The sequence below is a fragment of the Oncorhynchus tshawytscha genome, linkage group LG05, assembly GCF_018296145.1.
Source record: "Oncorhynchus tshawytscha isolate Ot180627B linkage group LG05, Otsh_v2.0, whole genome shotgun sequence".
In the NCBI taxonomy this organism is placed as follows: Eukaryota; Metazoa; Chordata; class Actinopteri; order Salmoniformes; family Salmonidae; genus Oncorhynchus; species Oncorhynchus tshawytscha.
Window position 1 is genome coordinate 58777600 of NC_056433.1, and position 22280 is coordinate 58799879.

The 22280-nt window shown below is 41.4% G+C and overlaps 1 protein-coding gene across 1 annotated transcript in view; it reads right to left on the reverse strand.

Moving 5' to 3' along the window:
- The window catches only part of LOC112251575 (leucine-rich repeat-containing protein 7), a 192318-nt gene that overhangs the window by 157388 nt on the left and 12650 nt on the right, over positions 1-22280 (reverse strand). The gene's annotated exons all lie outside the window — the stretch shown is intronic.

Below are 22280 nucleotides of genomic sequence, written 5' to 3' on the forward strand. Positions count from 1 at the left end.
CACATGACAGCACAACACATCAGCTGTATGTGACCAAGCAAAAAAAACAACGTTCCAAGCCAAACCATGTCATAACCGCCACACAGCCTACATCGTTGTCCCCATATTAGCTAAAGTAACGTCCTAGTCAACATAGCTAATAGAACTAATGCTTTGTAGTAACATTAGTGTATAGTCAGTAAGCAATTTAGCAGTTACACCGCCGGGCCCGGTGACAATAAATGAATTAAGCCAAAAGCTTACCTTGACTTGGAAGAGTTCCAGTGTTGTGTTGGATAGTCATAGCCAGCTAGCTAACATAGCATCCCTCTGTTTGAGCCAGGTGTTTGAGTAGGCTAAACTAGCCAGCTGCATTTGCTAGCTAAGTAAGTGAAACTGAAACTGAAAAAATTACAAAATCTCTCTCTCTCTCTCATGCTTCTCCTTCAATTTTGATGAAATTAATTTGTTCAAAACTGTTCAACTATTGTCTTCTGAGTCAACTACTATACTGGAGTTCTAGATAACTATTGCTTAGGTTTTCAGTACTAGATTCATTCTCTGATCCTTTGATTGGGTGGACAACATGTCAGTTCATGCTGCAAGAGCTCTGATAGGCTGGAGGATGTCCTCCGGAAGTTGTCATAATTACTGTGTAAGTCTATGGAAGGGGGTGAGAACCAAGAGCCTCCTAGGTTCTGTATTGAAGTCAATGTACCAAGAGGAGGATGGAAGCTAGCTGTCCTCCATCTACACCATGGTGCTACCCTACAGAGTGCTGTTGAGGCTACTGTAGACCTTCATTGCAAAACAGTGTGTTTTAATCAATTATTTGGTGACGTGAATATATTTAGTAAAGTTATATCTGAAAAGGATAACCTTTTAAATGTTTTAAAATGTTTTTTTAAATGAAATTCACTGCAGAGGTGGTCCTCCCCTTTCTGCTCTGAGAAGCCTCCACTGGAATACATGTTTCCCTCCTATGGCTCTCCCAACTTGAATGGTCCCTGAGAGGCATATTTATCTTGTACACACTATGTAAATATGTCAACTATTACACTATGGGGTTGTCTGATTTTGTTTTAATAATAACATTACATGGAAAAAATAGTAGCACTGGAAAGTTACATCCTGAGTGATCAAGTATAGGCTTTGAATTACTTTGACAGCAGTTACAGGAGGCTACAAAAGCCTCACACTGTTGTCTGAGTTAAGCGCTGCTGTGGTTCGCATTATAGACAATTTAATTCCCTTCATCTGAACATTGGAGTTTCATCAACAATCATGCATGTTAGTTCAGTGCACACAGTATAACAGAGAAAATAACATATTTGAGAATACATTTATTTGGGAATATATTTCACAGAACAAACATGCTTCTGTCTGTATTAGGCTGTCATCTCCAAACCAGTGTTTTTTATTCTACACTGATCTCAAAAACGACCTCTCTAGAATCCATATGACGGATTCCTGTTCACGTGACGGAATCCAGAATCCTGTTCACGTGCTAGTCGGAACTCTGAAATGTACGACTTGCTAAGTGGTTGTAGTTATACACATGCAGCGTTCAACCAGTTAGCACGTCGGTTGAACGCGGCATGTGAACGAGGCATAAGTGCATAGAGTCATAGAACACTAGTCACTTTAAAAAGCGACTGCCCTAAAAAACAGCTAATCCCTTTGAAAATGACCTATGTGGCGTCGATATGAGTCAGAAACATTTATTCCAGTGTCAAGATTTACTACAAAGTGTAAATATGATTATTTTGGTCATGAAGTCAATCTCGTCTGAAACAGAGTTTGGAACCTCACAATGAGTAAATGAAGGTTGGGTTTGGATTACAATTATGTCAACAAACCATACCCCCTTTTGCCAAGCTCCACTTGCATATTAACCCGCCTCCCACTTCACTTCTCTTCATTGAGGGGAGTCGATTAATTGGCATAAGCCAGGTGCTCCGTTCACAGCTCATGGCGAAGTCTTGTCTTCACATATCATGATATCTGAAGTGAAATAGAAAGGTGAATGCAGCAACCAGGTGGGTTCCACCATGCTAATCATAACCAGCATTGATAATGTAATCAGTGCTCGGTGTGTGTGTTTGTGTGTGACCGACCAGTATCTTTGATGAGGGGCCAGGAGATGATCTCCACTGCCATGCCCATCAATGGGGCGCTGGCAAAGACCTTACCTCCAGCCTTACCTTTTGCCTGCTCGCCAACAGTCGTCGATGGGGAAACCAGAATTAGGTAGGATTAATCGGACCGGTTAAAACTTCAACATAGTATATGTCTGTTTGTCAGAGATCATCTATCTTAATAGAACAGTGACTATGTGTGTATTCGTTCACAGATGCATCTATGGTGCCAGCACTTGTTAGACTTGCAAGATGATGTGATGGAGCCCTGACCGACAGACAGGCTTGACACTGATGTCTCTGAATGGAGAGAGACCTGGCACTCTGCATAAAAATGTTTATTTCACTTGTATTGTCTTTTTTTATTATTGAATTGAATTGTATCAGTCAATATGGGGAGGGAGAAACCCTGTGTATTCTGCACCAGTATCAGGGAACTCCTGTTGTATATGGGACACCACATGGGAAGGTGTGACCACTGGGACATGTTTGCCAAGGTAGCCCCATTGCCACCACCAAAATGCCAATAGGCACAGTATCTGTATCGGCTGGGAATGACAATCAAAGGTGAAAGGTGCACAGTGTTATATCAACAGAACACTGCTTCTATAGTATTATGTAAAGGGTTGTTTATACTACATGGACCTGTTACAACATTTGAAAGATATCAAAACTCTTATTTTAGAATATCTACAGATAAATGTATATCTACCTACATCTGCCTGTAGTTATTGAACTCAACCTGCAGGAGGTTTGTTTGTTGTGATTGAGTGAGGGAAAACAGCCGTGGGCAAGGTTCTGACAGATGGGTATGTCTTGATGGTGGCAAGGACACATCCAAGAAACACCACATCAAACCACACCCCCAACCCAACTCACGTTTGGCTTCTGTCATGCCCGCCACATTAGTAATGTTTACATACTGTTTTAAAAAAAGAGTGGTATCCCAGTTTAGCAATGATTATTCATCTACTCCTTCAGTTGAGCATGTGTCATTGTTTTACAAATACACTTTTACAGCTGGAGTTTCAAGAAAGGTTTAGATGCAGCTGCGCAACAGAACTTTTAAAGGGGCAATTTCGTTTTAAAAGAGCAATGAGATACTTTGTAATAGAAACAACAAAAAATCGTATTTTGGGTGAATAATAATGAATATGTATTTATACGTACATTCATATTTATAATAAAATAACAATAATTAATAATAATAACAATCAGGATGTTGTCTCCAATCGGGTAAACGCAGATGGAAAAACTCCATGCTTCCACCTACAGTATGTACATTATATAGCCACTATGCTTTATCAGTTGGGTTACAGGTGATAATGCTTATTGCTAATAGCACATCTGATAATATAGATCATTCATAGGCTACATGCATAGTCCAATATGTTAAAATAAACAATACTAACCTAAATGACAGAGTGAAAAGAAGGAAGCCAGTACAGAATAAAAAATATTCAAAAACATGCATCCTGTTTGCAATAAGGCACTAAAGTAAAATTGCAAAAAATGTGGCAAAGAAATTAACTTTATGTCCTGAATACAAAGCATTATGTTTGGGACAAATCCAACACAACACATCACTGAGAACCTGTCATGCCATGACCTTGGAGAGCCTTTTTATTTCTCTATTTGGTTAGGTCAGGGTGTGATTTGGGTGGGCATTCTAGTTTTTCTGTTTCTTTGTTGGCCGGGTATGGTTCCCAATCAGAGGCAGCTGTCTATCGTTGTCTCTGATTGGGGATCATACTTAGACAGCCTGTTTTCCACCTTAGTTTGTGGGATCTTGATTTTGTATAGGTGCTGGGTAGCCTGCAGACCTTTACGTTCGTTTTGTATTTTGTTGTTTTTCGGTGTCATTAAAATAAAGAAAAATGTAGGCCTACCACGCTGCACCTTGGTCCAATCCATCTTTAAACGAACGTGACAGTACCACTCTTCATATTTTCAAGCATGGTGGTGCCTGCATCATGTTATGGGTATTCTTGTCATCGGCAAGGACAGGGGAGTTTTTTTTAAATAGAAAGAAACAGAATAGAGCTAGGCACAGGCAAAATCCTAGAGGAAAACCTGGTTCAGTCTGCTTTCCAACAGACACTGGGAGACAAATTCACTTTTCAGCAGGACAACAACCTAAAACACAAGGCCAAGTCTACACTGGAGTTGCTTACAAAGACAACATTGAATGATGCTGAGTGGCCTATTTACAGTTTGGACTTAAAACAGCTTGAAAATCTATGGCAAGACTTCAAAATCACTGTCTAACAATGATCAACAACCAACTTGACAGAGTGTGAACAATTTAAAAAATTATAATGTGCAATTCTTGTACAATCCAGGGCCCAGATTCACAAACCTTCTTAAGAAGAAATTTCTTCTTAACTGCCATTTTTTCCCTTAACTATAGACTTACGAAGGAAGTTAAGCAAAGATGCTATTCCTCAAAAAGGTTCTTGGAAATGTTCTTGCGCTATTTCAAAATTTGATTATTGAAAATAACATTTTTGTATTTGTTCTTAATTCCAAGTTAGCTAAACCCTTGTCTTAAACTCAGGCTAGTGAGATAATACACTCATGAAAGCAATTGAACATGTTTAATTCACTCACAAACGTAATCTGAACGTTTTACTATTGATTATTTTAAACCCAATAACATGTTTTTGAACAGTAAGTAGGAAATATGCTAATATAAGTGCTTGTATAAGTGCTTGTAAAACAAAGGGCAGTGTGGCTGAGGCCAAGCTACAGGCCACAGCTACAGTAATATCTATTGTTATATTGGACCTTCTGGCGAGGTTGCCTATCTGGGCATAGTGTTCTGTTGCCCTTATTCGTGACTACATTGCATTACATTAAGCCATTGAACGTCCCCTTTAGGAGGTAAATGTCCCAACTATTTGATGCTGCCCGAATGCGCTGTCTAAACGCAAATACGCTTCGCACGTGATACAGTTTTGAAAACATTTGGAACTTAACTTTCATATAAGCAGGAAATAATTGTTCAATTATACAAAGTTGCTGCAAACCTTTTCACCTATTGCTCATACAATATAACTTACAAGAGAAAACTAAAAACATTCCTGTTTCCACAACTCTCCTTCATTCCACTACATCAAAACCTTCTAGTCGCCAGTGCCATTCTAAACTGAGGCCCTAGGTCTCTTTCTGACAATGCTATTCAACAATATCCTTCCTACAGCCCACTGAGATGCTCTCTTGCTTCAAGACCATCTCACAGACATCCTCCCATCCATGGTCCAGACAGGCATGGCACAAATAAAAGAGAGATAAATTAATAAATGGAGGGAGGGGAAAGTGGAGCAGAAATCCCTTAGGTCTCCCATTTCTGGGACGCACCATCAACATCACTCACATGGAGGTGATGCAAACCCACAGATCGCTGCTCCACGCTTATTATCACAGAGATTAAGAGGGAGAGCAGGGGGAGCACAATCCATACATCCCATACCTATAGCCTATGTTTGTCACAGCCGGTCTCCCGGTGGAGGGAACAAAGAGGAAGTCACAGCATGTTGTGACTAAGTACACCTGCAGGCACATCCGGCGGAGCGTACGGCCACTCATAGATTAATTCCCTCACCTGCCTGTAGCGTCTCTGTGTCTTTAGTCGGCTTTCTGAGGTAAAATACACTGGCAGTGAACCTACAGAACACTGCCCTCACGATATGTTTACAGTACTTTATATGTATAATAATATATTTTCAATGCATTTTCAGTACCTACAGTTGAAGTCGGAAGTTTACATACACCTTAGCCAAGTACATTTAATCTCAGTTTTTCACAATTCCTGACATTTAATACTAGTAAAAATTCCCTGTTTTAGGTCAGTTAGGATCACCACTTTATTTTAAGAATGTGAAATGTCAGAATAATAGTAGAGAGAATGATTGATTTCATCTTTTATTTCTATCATCACATTCCCAGTGGGTCAGAAGGTTACATACACTCAATTAGTATTTGGTAGCATTGCCTTTAAATTACTTAACTTGGGTCAAACTTGAAGCCTTCCAGCCTTCCCACAATAAGTTGGGTGCATGTTGGCCCATTCCTCCTGACAGAGCTCGTGTAACTGAGGCAGGTTTGTAAGGACTCCTTGCTCACACATACTTTTTAAGTTCTGCCCACATATTTTGTATAGGATTGAGGGGTTTGTGATGGCCACTCCAATACCTTGACTTTTAAGCAATTTTGCCACAACTTTGGAAGTATGCTTGGGGTCATTGTTCATTTGGAAGACCCATTTGCGACCAAGCTTTAACTTCTTGACTGATGTCTTGAGATGTTGCTTCAATATATCCACATAATTTTCCTGCCTCATGATGCCATCTATTTTGTGAAGTGCACCAGTCCCTCCTGCAGCAAAGCACCCCCACAACATGATGCTGCCACCCCCGTGCTTCACGGTTGAGATGGTGTCCTTCGACTTGCAAGCCTTCCCTTTTTCCTCCAAACATAATAATGGTCATTATGGCCAAACAGTTCTATTGTTGTTTCATCAGATCAGAGGACATTACTCCAAAAAGTACGATCTTTGTCCCCATATGCAGTTGCAAACCGTAGTCTGGCTTTTTTATGGCGGTTTTGGAGCAGTGGCTTCTTCCTTGCTGAGCAACCTTTCAGGTTATGTCGATATAGGACTTGATTTACTGTGGATATAGATACTTTTGTACCTGTTTCCTCCAGCATCTTCACAAGGTCCTTTGCTGTTGTTCTGGGAATGATTTAAACATCACTAGGAGACAGCACGTGTCTCCTTCCTGAGCGGTATGATGGCTGCGTGGTCCCATGGTGTTTATACTTGTGTACTATTGTTTGTACAGATGAACGTGGTACCTTCAGGTGTTTGTAAATTGCTGACCAGGATGAACCAGACTTGTGGAGGTCTACAATTTTTTTCTGAGGTCTTGGCTGATTTCTTTTGATTTTCCCATGATATCAAGCGAAGAGCCACTGAGTTTAAAGCCATGACATCATTTTCTGGAATTTTTCAAGCTGTTTAAAGGCACAGTCAACTGAGTGTATGTAAACTTCTGACCCACTGGAATTGTGATACAGTGAATTATAGGTGAAACAATCTATTGTTGGAAAAATGACTTGTGTCATGCACAAAGTAGATGTCCTATCCGACTTACCAAAACTATAGTTTGTTAACAAGAAATTTGTGGAGTGGTTGAAAAACGTTTTTTTTAACCTCTTATGGCTACGATCACTGTACAGGGATTAACATCAGGGGAAATTTCAGAGTGACAACTAAAAATACAACGTCGTAACATTAAACATTCTTGAAAATGCAAGTGTCTTACACCCTTCAAAAAATTAGGATCTTGGTAATCAAACTACGTTTTCCAATTTAAAATAGCTATTACAGAGAACAAATACCATGTTTTTGTTTGAGAAGAGCAATCAACAACAAAAAAACATTTTCCGCCATGAAGGTTTTTACACATTCACATCTGAAGGTAAAATTATGACTTACATTCTGATATCTTGCTCTTATTTCTCTTCCTGAGGGTCCCAGTGATCAAATGAAGTCATGTAAGCTTCTGAGTTTAACTGTATACAGTATTACTACATGCTAAATTGGAAAAAACATACCACCATCTCTTTCTGTCAGTGAGAAACTTTCCTACTAACTGTAACTTATCACATCTGTGGTCATCTGACCCAAAGAGCTGTAACTTTTTGCACAAGGTCATATCTAATGAAGTGAATTAATTGACTGTTGTTAAGTTTATTATGTTTGTCCATCAATGGGGTTAAAGGAGAGAGATCTTTTACCTCACAGACGCCCACATGGTGTCTGATGTGTCCCATTCACATCCCACCAAATTGCCGCCAAGGAAACATTTGTATAAGTAATCTTGGTTTACATTTTACAATTTCGAATCACAAGATGGATTCAATTGGAAATGTATCATCTCTTTTCTCTCTGCAGAGTCATAACATGAAACTGAAGTACTGACAGTACTTAAGCACGCCTTAATTTTGAGAATATGCTGTTAAAATTAAACACTGTGGAATGAGGGAAAGCTATATTAAATGGATGTCTAGTTTTGTAGAAGCCCAGGGGGTGTCCTGTCATCCCAGAATGCCTCACACTGGCCTACTTTGGTATTTCTGTTCCTGCATTTTGTCACCGCAACAGAGTGAGCAATGAAGCCCTCTCAATAAACCAGTGAGTATAGCCTATCCATAAGTCCAAGAATTTGAAGAATGCATGGAAAGAATAGAGTCAGTCCTATACTGAGAGATAAAGAAAAAATATATTGCATCAAGGTCTAATATCACATCTCCTCACAATGAAAGAGGAGCTACAGGAAGATCATAATGAAAAAAGTCCATTCCAGTTTCCTGTGGAGTAATAAGGCATTGTCCTCAACGTTTTGTTTTGTTCGCCCCCCCCCCCCCAAATGGCAATTTGTTATGTAATATAGATTTAGGAGCAGCATCCCATCAAAGCAGTGAGCCTCAATTGCTTTTATTGCTATTACTGAGACCATTAAACTCACCTTACAGCGTGTGGATGGTTTTATAATACTGAGTCAATGTGCTGAACATGAGTTTGCATTAGGGTCTGAGAGAAGAGCATACAGACGAGACACATTGTCTTATCTACACAGTGTCTTAAAGCAGAGCGGGGCCTCGGGATATTTCTTGTTTTGTCAAACGAGAGGCTCTTAATGCCTGTGCAGTGACTGATTCACTGACCCTACACTTGTAAACGTTTACCTTCCTACAGTAACAGGGTCATAGTACTGTAGTCTTCCATTATCATGCTAGGGAGAGGAGATGCTGTTAAAATATGACCAGTCTCTGACTCTCCCAAACAGGGTCCAACTCAACCATCCTCTGTTGGGTCTTGTTGAGGTAGCCCTGATACATAACTTACTGTAAAACCATTGCATTATCCATTATTTTTATTTTCCTCTCAATTTCCTCCAAAACACACAGCAGGCGACTTCTCTCTAACTCAGATCCATTGGTCTTTAGTGCCTTACTTCCTTTCCCATTGAAATACACAGCCTTATCAGGATGTCTTGTTTGTAGTGATCAAAGCATAAGACCTCATTTACTTTGGATGGTGTGATTCAGGGTTATGGTCTAATTAATAAGGTCAGTGCCTATTGATATAAAGTAACTATGCTTGTGTTCATTAACCTAGGCTACAACTCACCATGGGTTTGGAGGGGCTAAAGAGAGAATGGATTAGTATGAGCGCAGTGAGAGGGCTCATGAAGGCTGAGGGAGAAATGCCTGGATCTCTCTCTCTCTCTCTGCTGTGGTGGTAGTGGTGAGATGGTGTGATGTTGAAATGAACAGACAGAATGTTTTATTTGTGACTTCACACAGAGAGGACTGAGCAGTACTGCACTGCCTGAGTGGGCTGACAACCAGTCATGCAACACAGAGTTACCATGGAAACTAGAAAAGGCAAGGAGAAAAATGCAAGACCATGGATGAGAGGAAAAGTTCCGTCATTTCCCCCTAGAATGTCGGGCAGTGCAATGTAAACTGTATCTAGTCTCTGTATAGCATAGGGTGAATGTCAGTAATAAAGCTTATTTAGTCCTTCCTTGTGCTATACTGCTCAGTACACTGTACTACACAGGCAAGGTCCCTAACAGTTGGTTAACACTTTTTTTTAATCTGCTTTTTCAATCCACCAAGACAAACTAAAATCTAGAAATTGATTTAGCCTGAAACGCTTGGTAAGATGAGAGCTTGGTCCAGAGTTGAAACATGTTCAGGCCAGTGATGTGAATCCCCTGGAGGTGGCTTTTTGAAAAATAAGTCACACAAGAAACATTTTCAATTCGTCTTACACAGTAGGTGGTAACCTCCCTCAGCTTGGTAGTTATTAAATAGCCTTAACCCAAAACACCAAATATTCATTTTTAAGAGCAAAATTTGCACATTCTCACACCAACCATTCACAAGCTGCACCAGGGCTCCACCTGCTGAACAGAGAGGAGCAGCGGAGAGGGACCTCAGACTGGGACTCTATCAGCAGCAGTATGCGGATATATCTCCTGTATTTTATCTACCAGCCCCGCTAGTCACATCAGTAGGAGGAATAGGGGGGATTAGAAGAATAGGGTTTTCATTGGTTAATGTATCAGCACTATTTCTTCAGGAGGAGACACCAAGGACATCTCTATAGTCCATAAAGTCCTTCCACCAGTACTTCCTTCTCCATGACTCATTAATCCATACGGCACATTAGATTTATCTGTTCGATCAGAGCAGGTTGGCCTCTACTTCAATTAAAAAGTCTGCTGATTTATGGCCAACTGCTCCAAAGGATTAGCGCCAGGGCCTGTGAAGAAAAAGTACAGTGAGTAAGCAGAGTAAGAGAAAAAAATATTTTTTTATGTATGTAACTTGGCTGACTAAACTTTTAAATGTCAACTGAAATGGTCTAAAAGTTCCTATTACAGGATTTCAAAGTACTGTAAATGTATGATGTTGTTAGATCCGAGGCACTGTGCTAGATGATGCAGAAAGCCATAATGTTTTCATTTAATTGGATATTTCCAGTAAATAGATCACATTTGTAAAACATTCCATGTAGGTTTAACAAGCACAGTATTGCCCTATTTTCCCTACAAGCCTTCCGATGCAGTTGTAGATCTGGATGTTCTTTCTTTTGGCCAGTATCAAAGATTGGAGCTGACTTCATGTTCTGCAGGGACTCTGTGTTCACCCTTCGGTTTCAATAAAGGAGGATCAAGAGGAATAAAAGATTAAAGTAATTGCTCATTCCAATTCAGCTGTTTTTTTTAACAAAGTGAACATCTCATAAAAAACTGTATTTGTTTCTGCATGATTTTGAATAATGAATCTAAATAATGCATATTGATCACTGAGGGAGTAAACAATAGCTCTCCAGTGATTTGATACTTCAGTTGAAGTCGGAAGTTTACATACACTTAGGTTGGAGTCATTAAAACTCGTTTTTCAACCACTCCACAAATTTCTTGTGAACAAACTATAGTTTTGGCAAGTCGGTTAGGACTTGTCGGTTATCTACGTTGTGCAGTCGGTTATCTACTTTGTGAATGACACAAGTCATTTTCCCAACAATTATATACAGACAGATTATTTCACTTATAATTCACTGTATCACAATTCCAGTGGGTCAGAAGTTTACATACACTAAGTTGACTGTGCCTTTAAACAGCTTGGAAAATTCAAGAGAATGATATCATGTCTTTAGAAACTTCTGATAGGTTAATTGACATCATTTGAGTCAATTGGAGTTGTACCTGTGGATGTATTTCATGGCCTACCTTCAAACTAAGTTCCTCTTTGCTTGACATCATAGGAAACTCAAAAGAAATCAGCCAAGACCTCAAAAAATGAATTGTAGACTTCAACAAGTCTGGTTCATCCTGGGGAGCAATTTCCAAATACCTGAAAGTACCATGTTCATCTGTACAAACAATAGTACGCAAGTATAAACACCATGGAACCACGCAGCCGTCATACCGCTCAGGAAGGAGACACGTTCTGTCTCCTAGAGATGAACGTACTTTGGTGCGAAAAGTGCAAATCAATCCCAGAACAACAGCAAAGGACCTTGTGAATATGCTGGAGGAAACAGGTACAAAAGTATCTATATCCACAGTAAAACAAGTCCTATATCGACATACCCTGAAAGACCGCTCAGCAAGGAAGAAGCCACTGCTCCAAAACCGCCATAAAAAAGTCAGACTACGGTTTGCAACTGCACATGGGGACAATGATTGTACTTTTTGGAGAAATGTCCTCTGGTCTGATGAAACAATGATAGAACTGTTTGGGCATAATGACCATTGTTATGTTTGGAGGAAAAAGGGGAGGTTTTCAAGCCGAAGAACAACATCCCAACTGTGAAGCACGGGGATGGCAGCATCATGTTGTGGGGGTGCTTGCTGCAGGAGGGACTGGTGCATTTCACAAAATAGATGGCATCATGAGGCAGGAAAATTATGTGGATATATTGAAGCAACATCTCAAGACATCAGTCAGGAAGTTAAAGCTTGGTCGCAAATGGGTCTTCCAAATGAACAATGGCACCAAGCATACTTCCAAAGTTGTGGCAAAATGGCTTAAGGACAACAAAGTCAAGGTATTGGAGTGGCCATCATAAAGCCCTGACCTCAATCCTATAGAACATTTGTGGGAAGAACTGAAAAAGAATGTGTGAGTGAGGAGGCCTACAAACCTGACTCAGTTACACCAGCTCTGTCAGGAAGAATGGGCCAAAATTCACCCAACTTATTGTGCGAAGCTTGTGGAAGGCCACCCGGAACGTTTGACCCAAGTTAAGCAATTTAATGGCAATGCTACCAAATACTAATTGAGTGTATGTGGGGGCCAGTGTCTCCTGACCCCTCCTGTCTCAGCCTCCAGTATTTATGATGCAGTAGTTTAGGTGTCGGGGGGCTAGGGTCAGTCTGGTTTATCTGGAGTATTTCTCCTGTCTTATCCGGTGTCCTGTGTGAATTTAAGTATGCTCTCTCTAATTCTCTCTTTCTCTCTTTCTTTCTTTCTTTCTTTCTTTCTTTCTTTCTTTCTTTCTTTCTTTCTTTCTTTCTTTCTTTCTTTCTTTCTTTCTTTCTTTCTTTCTTTCTTTCTTTCTTTCTTTCTTTCTTTCTTTCTTCTCTCTCTCTCTCTCTCTCTCTCTCTCTCTCTCTCAGAGGACCATGCCTCAGGACTACCTGGCATGATGACTCCTTGCTGTCCCCAGTCCACCTGGCCGTGCTGCTGCTCCAGTTTCAACTGTTCTATGGAACCCTGACCTGTTCACCGGACATGCTACCTGTCCCAGACCTGCTGTTTTCAACTCTCTCAATGATTGGCTATGAAAAGCCAACTGACATTTACTCCTGAGGTGTTGACCTGTTGCACCCTCGACAACTACTGTGATTATTATTATTTGACCATGCTGGTCATTTATGAGCATTTGTACATCTTGGCCATGTTCTGTTATAATCTCCACCCGGCACAGCCAGAAGAGCCTGGTTCCTCTCTAGGTTTCTTCCTAGGTTTTGGCCTTTCTAGGGAGTTTTTCCGAGCCACCATGCTTCTACACCTGCATTGCTTGCTGTTTGGGGTTTTAGGCTGGGTTCCTGTACAGCACTTTGAGATATCAGCTGATCTAAGAAGGGCTATATAAATACATTTGATTTGATTTGATTTGTGTATGTAAACTTCTGACCCACTGGGAATGTGATGAAAGAAATACAAGCTGAAATAAATCATTCTCTCTACTATTATTCTGACATTTCACTTTTTTTTAAATTTAATTTTACGTCTTTTTCTCCCCAATTTCATGGTATCCAATTGTTTTAGTAGCTACTATCTTGTCTCATCGCTACAACTCCCATACAGGCTCGGGAGAGACGAAGGTTGAAAGTCATGCGTCCTCCGATACACAACCCAACCAAGCCGCACTGCTTCTTAACACAGCATGCATCCAACCCGGAAGCCAGCCGCACCAATGTGTCGGAGGAAACGCCAATCAAGAAAAGCTGCAACGAGCTAGCCACTATAATATAACAATGTTCTACAGAAGAGATCTTCTATTAACCTTAATCATAGCATGCCAGAGTGATGGTTTCCTACTACAAAGACTTCAAAACCATTTCTCACGCACACAATAGTCTCACTACTGTGAGAAAATTGCAATAGTGTAACTGTTTTAAACAATTCTCAAAGTGTTTGTGAAACCTAAAAGACTTCAGTGAAGTGGAACTTGCACCATGAGTTTAAAGAGTAGGCCTATGAGTAGCTGGTACATTTATTGCCTTGGGCTGTGAATCTCTCATTACAGCATGTACAGTACAACTGCCGCCCTCCTAATCACCCTGTTAAAACAGGACAGACTCCACTGCCTCCCTTCACACCTCAGGCATACAGGTGCCATTGGCCACAGCAGTCATTCCCACCCCTCAGGTATGACTTCCATTTACAGAAAGCAAATACAGATGAGAAAGTCATGCTTGCATTGCTCCCCGACACAAAAGTCATTATAACAGCGATGGGGAAGATGATGAGAGGCACTTATTGAGTTCTAGGAGACACTCTCCTCTCTCCTCCCCAGTATACCCTGTTGTGAATGTCTTGTAATGTCTTTAAAATTGTATAACTCCTTAATCTTGCTGGACCCCAGGAAGAGAACCTGCTGCCTTGGCAGCAACTAATGGGGATCCATACGAAATACAAAATACAAATACCCTTATTGTCAATGCTAGATCATTTGGAGACAGAAATATTTGTCCTATGGCATTACATGACCTGTTATACACATTATATTATGGTCTTTTTACACATCCAACACACATGTCTTCCGAGGATCAATATACTGCAACACCAAGTCAAATATAATCATCTTTCAGTCACACATATACTGCATTCAGATATGAGGCCACACAGACAGGACTAAAGGGACAGCGAAAACATACAGGTGATGTTTCGTTGAACTTTTCCTAGAAACAGACCCATAGAGAACACTCAGTTTAATTTCAAATGCATAACTTAGTCTGTGAAATGTATAAAGGCAGATAAACCTCTCTTTTGAGTACAAATCTGCTTGGCAGATTTATAATAACTCATGATCTTTTATAATGTAATCCTTTTAGCCCAATAAACTGGTCACACATTTCATGATTCACGCATTTATACTACAGCACAGTCATTTGAATGTCCAAGTATTATCACTTTGGCGAGATCTAATATCTCTATAACTAATATGTTCATTATGAGAGTATCAATTACATTAATGCTCTTTCTTTCCTGGATATTCCTGGGAGGAGAATTTGTCATTACACTGCCAGTGTCTGTACCGTACGGAATTCAAGGATTTGGCTCCTCGGCAAGCAAGGTTTTGAGAATTGATGTGTCTCGGTAGCAAAATACAAATTAGCCTTCTCCTGCTGGTTGTATGATTACACAACATCATCATAAAATGTGAAATGATTGAAATCCAGCTTGTATCATCTTGTAATCTAGCTGTTACCCATACTGCAGCATATCTTCCACTCTCAATTTTCAAATCTCTGACAGAATAAAACTGTCTTCACAAAGCAAACTAATGGTTATTCCCGGGACCAAGGTGCAAGAAAATCAAGTGTTTATAATAAAAATTCTGCTGTGACTCTTGTTACCTGGAATAGAATCCTCAATTGAGAATGAAGTTAATACAGTAAAATCATACTCCTTACCAGCCACATGCCATGATTAACCATGCCTCGTGAAGAGCCAACACTGCTACCTACAGCCAGCTGCCCTGACTCACAACTGAAGCACCAGCCATTTTGTCGTGGGAACATTCATACGAGCAAAATGAATACATTGGCTCTGCTGGTCAAACCTCCCAGTCAGGAGGTTTAATGGGAGGAAAAAATAAACAAGCAAATTCCTTTTGTATCATTCACACAAATAGGAATCATATTGCTAGTGGACCGACAGCGGAGCAAACAGTTCCCAGGAGACAATGACATGTCTTTACAGTGAGCTGCTCACTGATAATTAGACTCAGTTTGGGATGCCCTTCTGGTGCAGTTGGCTAAAGTGTCCAAATAGGACCTAAGCTATGATTCAACCCCAGTGCTGAGTCTTCCCCCACCAGCACTATGGCCCCCCAACACCTTACGACCATGACACTGGCAAGGGTTTAAAGTTCATGGGCTATGATGGGATGTGTTAGCACAGCAGCACTAATGGCATCAGGTAACCCTAAAGCATGCTATGAACACACACACACAGACACAAACACACACACACACACCTTTCTGCATTATCTGTTGCTGGTTTGCTTGAGAACAGTTCAGCCTGTGACTGATGCTTGATGAGTTCTTGGAGAGGGTATTTAAAATAGATAACACAACAATTTAGAAAAACACAGAGACAGAATGTAATCACTCGACATCAAGTAAAATGAGCATTTAGTAGTCAGATTCAAGGCTGTACAATCTCATTACATTGTCATGTACAATCTCATTACATTGTCATGTACAATCTCATTACATTGTCATGTACAGTTGAAGTCGAAAGTTTACATACACTTAGGTTGGAGTCATTCAAACTCATTTTTCCACCACTCTACAAATGTCTTCTTAACAAACTATAGTTTTGGCAAGTCAGTTAGGACATCTACTTTGTGCATGACACACGTCATTTTTCCTACAAGTGTTTACAGACAGATTATTCCACTTTTAAATCACTGTATCACAATTCCAGTGGGTTAGAAGTTTACATACACTAAGTTGACTGTGCCTTTAAACAGCTTAGAACATTCCAGAAAATTATGTCATGGCTCTAGAAACTTCTGATAGGTTAATTTACATAATTTGAGTCAATTGGAGGTGTACCTGTGGATGTATTTCAAGGCCTACCTTCAAACTCAGTTCCTCTTTGCTTGACATCATGGGAAAATCAAGAGAAATCAGCCAAGACCTCAGAAAAAGAATAGTAGACCTCCACAAGTCTGGTTCATCCTTGGGAGCAATTTCCAAACACCTGAAGGTACCACGTTCATCTGTACAAACAATAATATGCAAGTATAAACACCATGGGACCATACCACTCAGGAAGGAGACGCGTTCTGTTTCCTAAAGATGAACGTACTTTGGTGTGAAAAGTGCAAATCAATCCCAGAACAACAAAGGACCTTGTGAAGATGCTGGAGGAAACAGGTACAAAAGTATCTATATCCACATAACCCGAAAGGCCGCTCAGCAAGGAAGAAGCCACTGCTCCAAAACCGCCATAAAAAAAGCCAGACTAAGGTTTGCAACTGCACATGGGGACAATGATCGTACTTTTTGGAGAAATGTCCTCCGGTCTGATAAAACAAAAATAGAATGGTTTGGCCATAATGACCATTGTTATGTTTGGAGGAAAAAGGGGGAGGCTTGCAAGCCGAAGAACACCATCCCAACCGTGAAGCATGGGGGTGTCAGCATCATGTTGTGGGGGTTCTTTGCTGCACGAGGGACTGGTGCACTTCACAAAATAGATGGCATCATGAGGCAGGAAAATTATGTGGATATAATGAAGCAACATCTCAAGACATTAAAGCTTGGTTGCAAATGCGTCTTCCAAATGGACAATGACCCCAAGCATATTTCCAAAGTTGTGGCAAAATGGCTTAAGGACAACAAAGTCAAGGTATTGAAGTGAATCCTATAGAAAATGTGTGGGCAGAACTGAAAATGCGTGTGCGAACAAGGAAACCTGACTCAGGTACACCAGCTCTGTACAGAGGAATGGGCCAAAATTCCCCCAATTTATTGTTGAAAGCTTGTAGAAGGTTACCTAAAACATTTAACTGTCACGCCCTGGTCTTAGTATTTTGTGTTTTCTTTATTATTTTGGTCAGGCCAGGGTGTGACATTGGTTAATTATGTGGTGTGTTTTGTCTTGTTTTTTTTTGTAGGTATTGGGATTGTGGTATAGTGGGGTTGTCTAGAAAAGTCTATGGTTGCCTGAAGTGGTTCTCAATCAGAGGCAGGTGTTTATCGTTGTCTCTGATTGGGAACCATATTTAGGCAGCCATATTCTTTGAGTGTTTCGTGGGTGATTGTTCCTGTCTCAGTGTTTGTTTGCACCAGATAAGCCTGTTTAGATTTTTACGTTTATTGTTTGTATTGTTCGTGTTTATCTTTTTATTAAACATGAATCGAAATAACCACGCTGCATTTTGGTCCTCCTCTCCTTCGACGGAAGAAAACATTAACCCAAGTTAAGCAATTTAAAGGCAATGCTACCAAATACTAATTGAGTGTATGTAAACTTCTGACCCACTGGGAATGTGATGAAAGAAATAAAAGCTGAAATAAATCAATCTCTCTACGATTATTTAGACATTTCACATTCTTAAAATAAAGTGGTGATCCTAACTGACCTAAGACAGGGAATTTTTACTAGGATTAAATGTCAGGAATTGTGAAACTGAGTTTAAACTTATTTGGCTGAGGTGTATGTAAACCTCCGACTTCAACTGTAGATGCACAATTACAGGTAACGTATTGTATTGATGGAAGCAGCACAGACATCAATTCAATGTCTATTCCACTTTGGTTCAATGTAACATTGATTCAACTAGTGTGTGCCCAGTGGGATGTTTTAACTTTTCCCAGTATTAATGAATGCAGAAAAGCTGCTCACAAATAAAAGATTATATTCTATTCCCTCAAACGATTCCTATTGCAGGGCATCCGACGCTTGCCGTTATCTATGTACATCCTGCTCTAGTGTGAATATTTGAGTGATCTGTGAGTATTGAGCCTCCGATAAGGAATTTACACCACTCCTGTTGTTTCAGCAACATTGTGATGGAGGCCACCCTGCTCAATCTGCACACCAATAAAAAGGAATGAAGAGAGGGAGAGAGAGGGACAGGGAGAGATCGATAGAAGGAAAGAGAGAGAGAGAGCAATTGGGGGGGACTCCGGCATCAGTGTATATTCCACTCACATGTCCTCCCACACATCTCCTCCCACAGCGGGCCAGGCTCTGGAGTGCTGTATTAAGGAGCTGAAAATTGGAAGATGGAGGGATGCTTTACCTTGCTACGTAACCCACTTAAGCTTGATATACATCTACAATACAGGACAGAATCGACAAATGGGTTACATGAGACAACCACTGCCAGGCTATGGGTAGATCAAATCCCCAAAAGTCACATATAGTGTGGATTGTCATATTCAGCTCCTTATTCACAGCACAATTCAATCTTGAAAGAGATGTGCACTCTTAGAAAAAAAGGTTCTAAAAGGGTTCTTCTGCTGTCGCCATAGGAGAACCCTTTTTGGTTCAGGTAGAATCCTTTTGTGTTTCAGGTAGAACTATTTTGGGTTCCATGTATTTTGGGTTCCATGGGGAAGGGTTCTACATGGAACCCAATAGAGTTCTACCTGGAACCAAAAAGGGTTCTTCAAAGGGTTCTCCTATGGGGACAGCTGAGAAACCCTTTTACGGTTCATTGACCTGGCCAAGGCTTTCGACTCTGTCACCACATTCTTATCAGCAGACTCAACAGCCTTGGTTTCTCAAATGACTGCCTCGCCTGATTCACCAACTACTTCTCAGACAAAGTTCAGTGTGTCAAATCAGAGGGCCTGTTGTCCGGACCTCTGGCAGTCTCTATGGGGGTGCCACAGGGTTCAATTCTCGGGCCGACTTTTTTCTCTGTGTATATCAATAATATTGCTCTTGCGGCTGGTGATTCTCTGATCCACCTCTACGCAGACGACACCATTCTATATACTTCTGGCCCTTCTTTGGACACTGTGTTAACTAACCTCCAGGCAAGCTTCAATGCCATACAACTCTCCTTAAATGCAAGTAAAGCTAAATGCATGCTCTTCAACTGATCGCTGCCCACACCTGCCTGCCCATCCAGCATCACTGCTCTGGACAGTTCTGACTTAGAATATGTGGACAACTACAAATACCTAGGTGTCTCGTTAGACTGTAAACTCTCCTTCCAGACTCACATTAAGCATCTCCAATCCAAAATTAGATCTAGAATCGGCTTCCTATTTCGCAACAAAGCATCCTTCACTCATGCTGCCAAACATACCCTCGTAAAACTGACCATCCTACCGATCCTTGACTTCGGTGATGTCATTTACAAAATAGCCTCCAACATTCTACTCAGCAAACTGGATGTAGTCCCACGTCACATGCCACTGGATCATCGGGCTCCCCTTCTTCAGCGGGATCGATAGGTGTCTTGCCTCAGCCGGATCGTCAGGCTCCCATGCCTGAGCCGGCTCGCTAGGCTCTCACACTCCTGCCGGTTCATCGGGCTTTCATGCCCCAACCGGCTTAGGTGGGACGCCAAGTGGCGTCCCAAGAGGGAGGGGTACTGTCACGTCTGCTGCCACTCTTCCCTTCCCCTGGCGCTTGAGGGCGCCAGGTTACCCTGCATCACACGCTCCTGCCATCCATCACTCACACCTGCCCTCCCTCGTCACTCGCATCAGCGTTATTGGACTCACTTATCTCCTGTTTATTTCCTCCTCTATATTTGTCAGTTCCCCAGCTCTGTTCCTTGCTGCTGCATTGATTGTTTTTGTCTTTAGTTTTAGTTCTTGACGCTGTTCCTGTCTAGTGTTATTTCAGTTATTTATTAAATGTTTTCTCCAGTGCCTGCTTCGTCTCTCCAGCGTCATTCCTCGTGACACATCCCCATATTGTTATTTCTTTTTTTGCTACTTTGCACCCCAGTATCTCTACTTGCACATTCATCTTCTGCACATCTATCACTCCAGTGTTTAATTGCTAAATTGTATTTACATCGCCACTACAGCCTATTTATTGCCTTACCTCCCTAATCCTACCTCATTTGCACACACTGTATATAGACTTTTTCCTGTTGTGTTATTGACTGTACATTTGATTATTCTATGTGTAACTCTGTGTTGTTGTTTGTGTCGCACTGCTTTGCTTTATCTTGGCCAGGTCGCAGTTGTAAATGACAACTTGTTCTCAACTGGCCTACCTGGTTAAATAAAGGTGAAAAAAAGAAGAAAAAAATTGTGTGGGTAATATGACAAATTTGGGTATATGTCACGTTTCAGAACCATACATTCTGCGATGTCCTTATCTCCTAAAAGTAGATCTCTCACAGGCCTGGGAGAGAGAGACAGGCTCATGCTGTGGGAGATGAGTGTAGCTCTGGTTACCATTTGCAGCAGCGCACCACAAGCCCTGTGCCCAAAGCAGAGCACAGCGGAATAGGGAACTGGTGCTGAATACAGAATACCTCTCTCTCTCACTCACACACTCACACACACACACTCACACACACACATACATACAAACACAGCCGTTTCCCATCCTGCATCAGTCTCCCCTTGCTCTCCCAGCAGCAGGGGCCGCTCTGGGCTTGCTGCTCTCGTCGGCAACGGTGGCCTGTAGGGGTAACTGAGTAACTGTTGAGAGTGCAGACACCCACGCTCTGTTACAAGCTAAAGCTTGTCAGTGGGTGGACAAGCTGGAGAGCTGCAGCGATGTTCTGGAGGAGCAGAGAGTGGAGATGGGCTTTGCATATTCATGACCTCCCCAGTCAAAGCCAGTCAAGGCACCGGCTCGGGAACCCCAGCATGACACACCCATATGGACTCAGTGAGCCCACAAGTACAACAAGCATTACACACTCTCCTCATGACCATAGAACAGCAGCTCCCACTACAACAGGGTATATGTTCTCAGTCCATACCGCACAGTGTAAGTCTGAGTACACAAGCTCCTTGTGGTCTTTTTCCTCTGTTGAGGTATTTACAGATATCACCATCATCCGTTAACTGCACGTCAGAGTTTATATCGCCCACATGAGTCAGATGAGGAGATCCTGTTGCTGTGTAGCTCACTGAGCCAGTGTGGATACTGGGAGGAAACTGTGTGATGACATATAAAAAAGGGTAATGATAACAAGGTGTTGAAGAGCACTGCGGGAGGAGTGTAAGTAGATCTCTCTCTCTCTCTGTCGCTGCGCTGGGATTGGCAGTGTGTGGGTTGGCTGCTCTCTTTCTCACTCCCTCTCTCGCACAGATGATGCAGCACCATGGAAACCTGTGCAGATATCTGCAGCTAATTATACGACCCGGTGACAGATATGAGCAAGAAAAAGTACAGTGGAATTAAGCTGCCAGCTCAGTGAGTCTAGGGCTCCTCTCCTTCCTCTCTTCCTCACCATCTCCAACACCCCCCTAAAAAAAAGTCAACAGAGCAGGACAGCTGGGCTTGTGTCAGCTTGTAAATCCTGTCTCACTAGACTAGAGTAAACAACTATATTACTGTAAATAAGGGACAGAATGTTTTTTCCTCAAAGTTAGAATACATCCCCACATACAATATGACTAAATAACACGTTATTCTGTGTTGATCAATAAGTTGTTGCTATGGTGACCGGAAGAGGCGGCTGAGCTGATCAATAAGTTGTTGCTATGGTGACCAGAAGAGGCGGCCAGCGCACTGGCAACTTGTGCAGAGCCCTTCTAAAGTGTGAAGGGAAGTCATTTGCTGGCCTGACTACACACAGTGCTAATTGGGTCTCGCCAATGGTCTAATGAGGTACTGTAGCCAGAAAAATGTCTCCCCAAAAATGGGGGCACTTCTATGTCAGGCAATAGGCTATTTGAC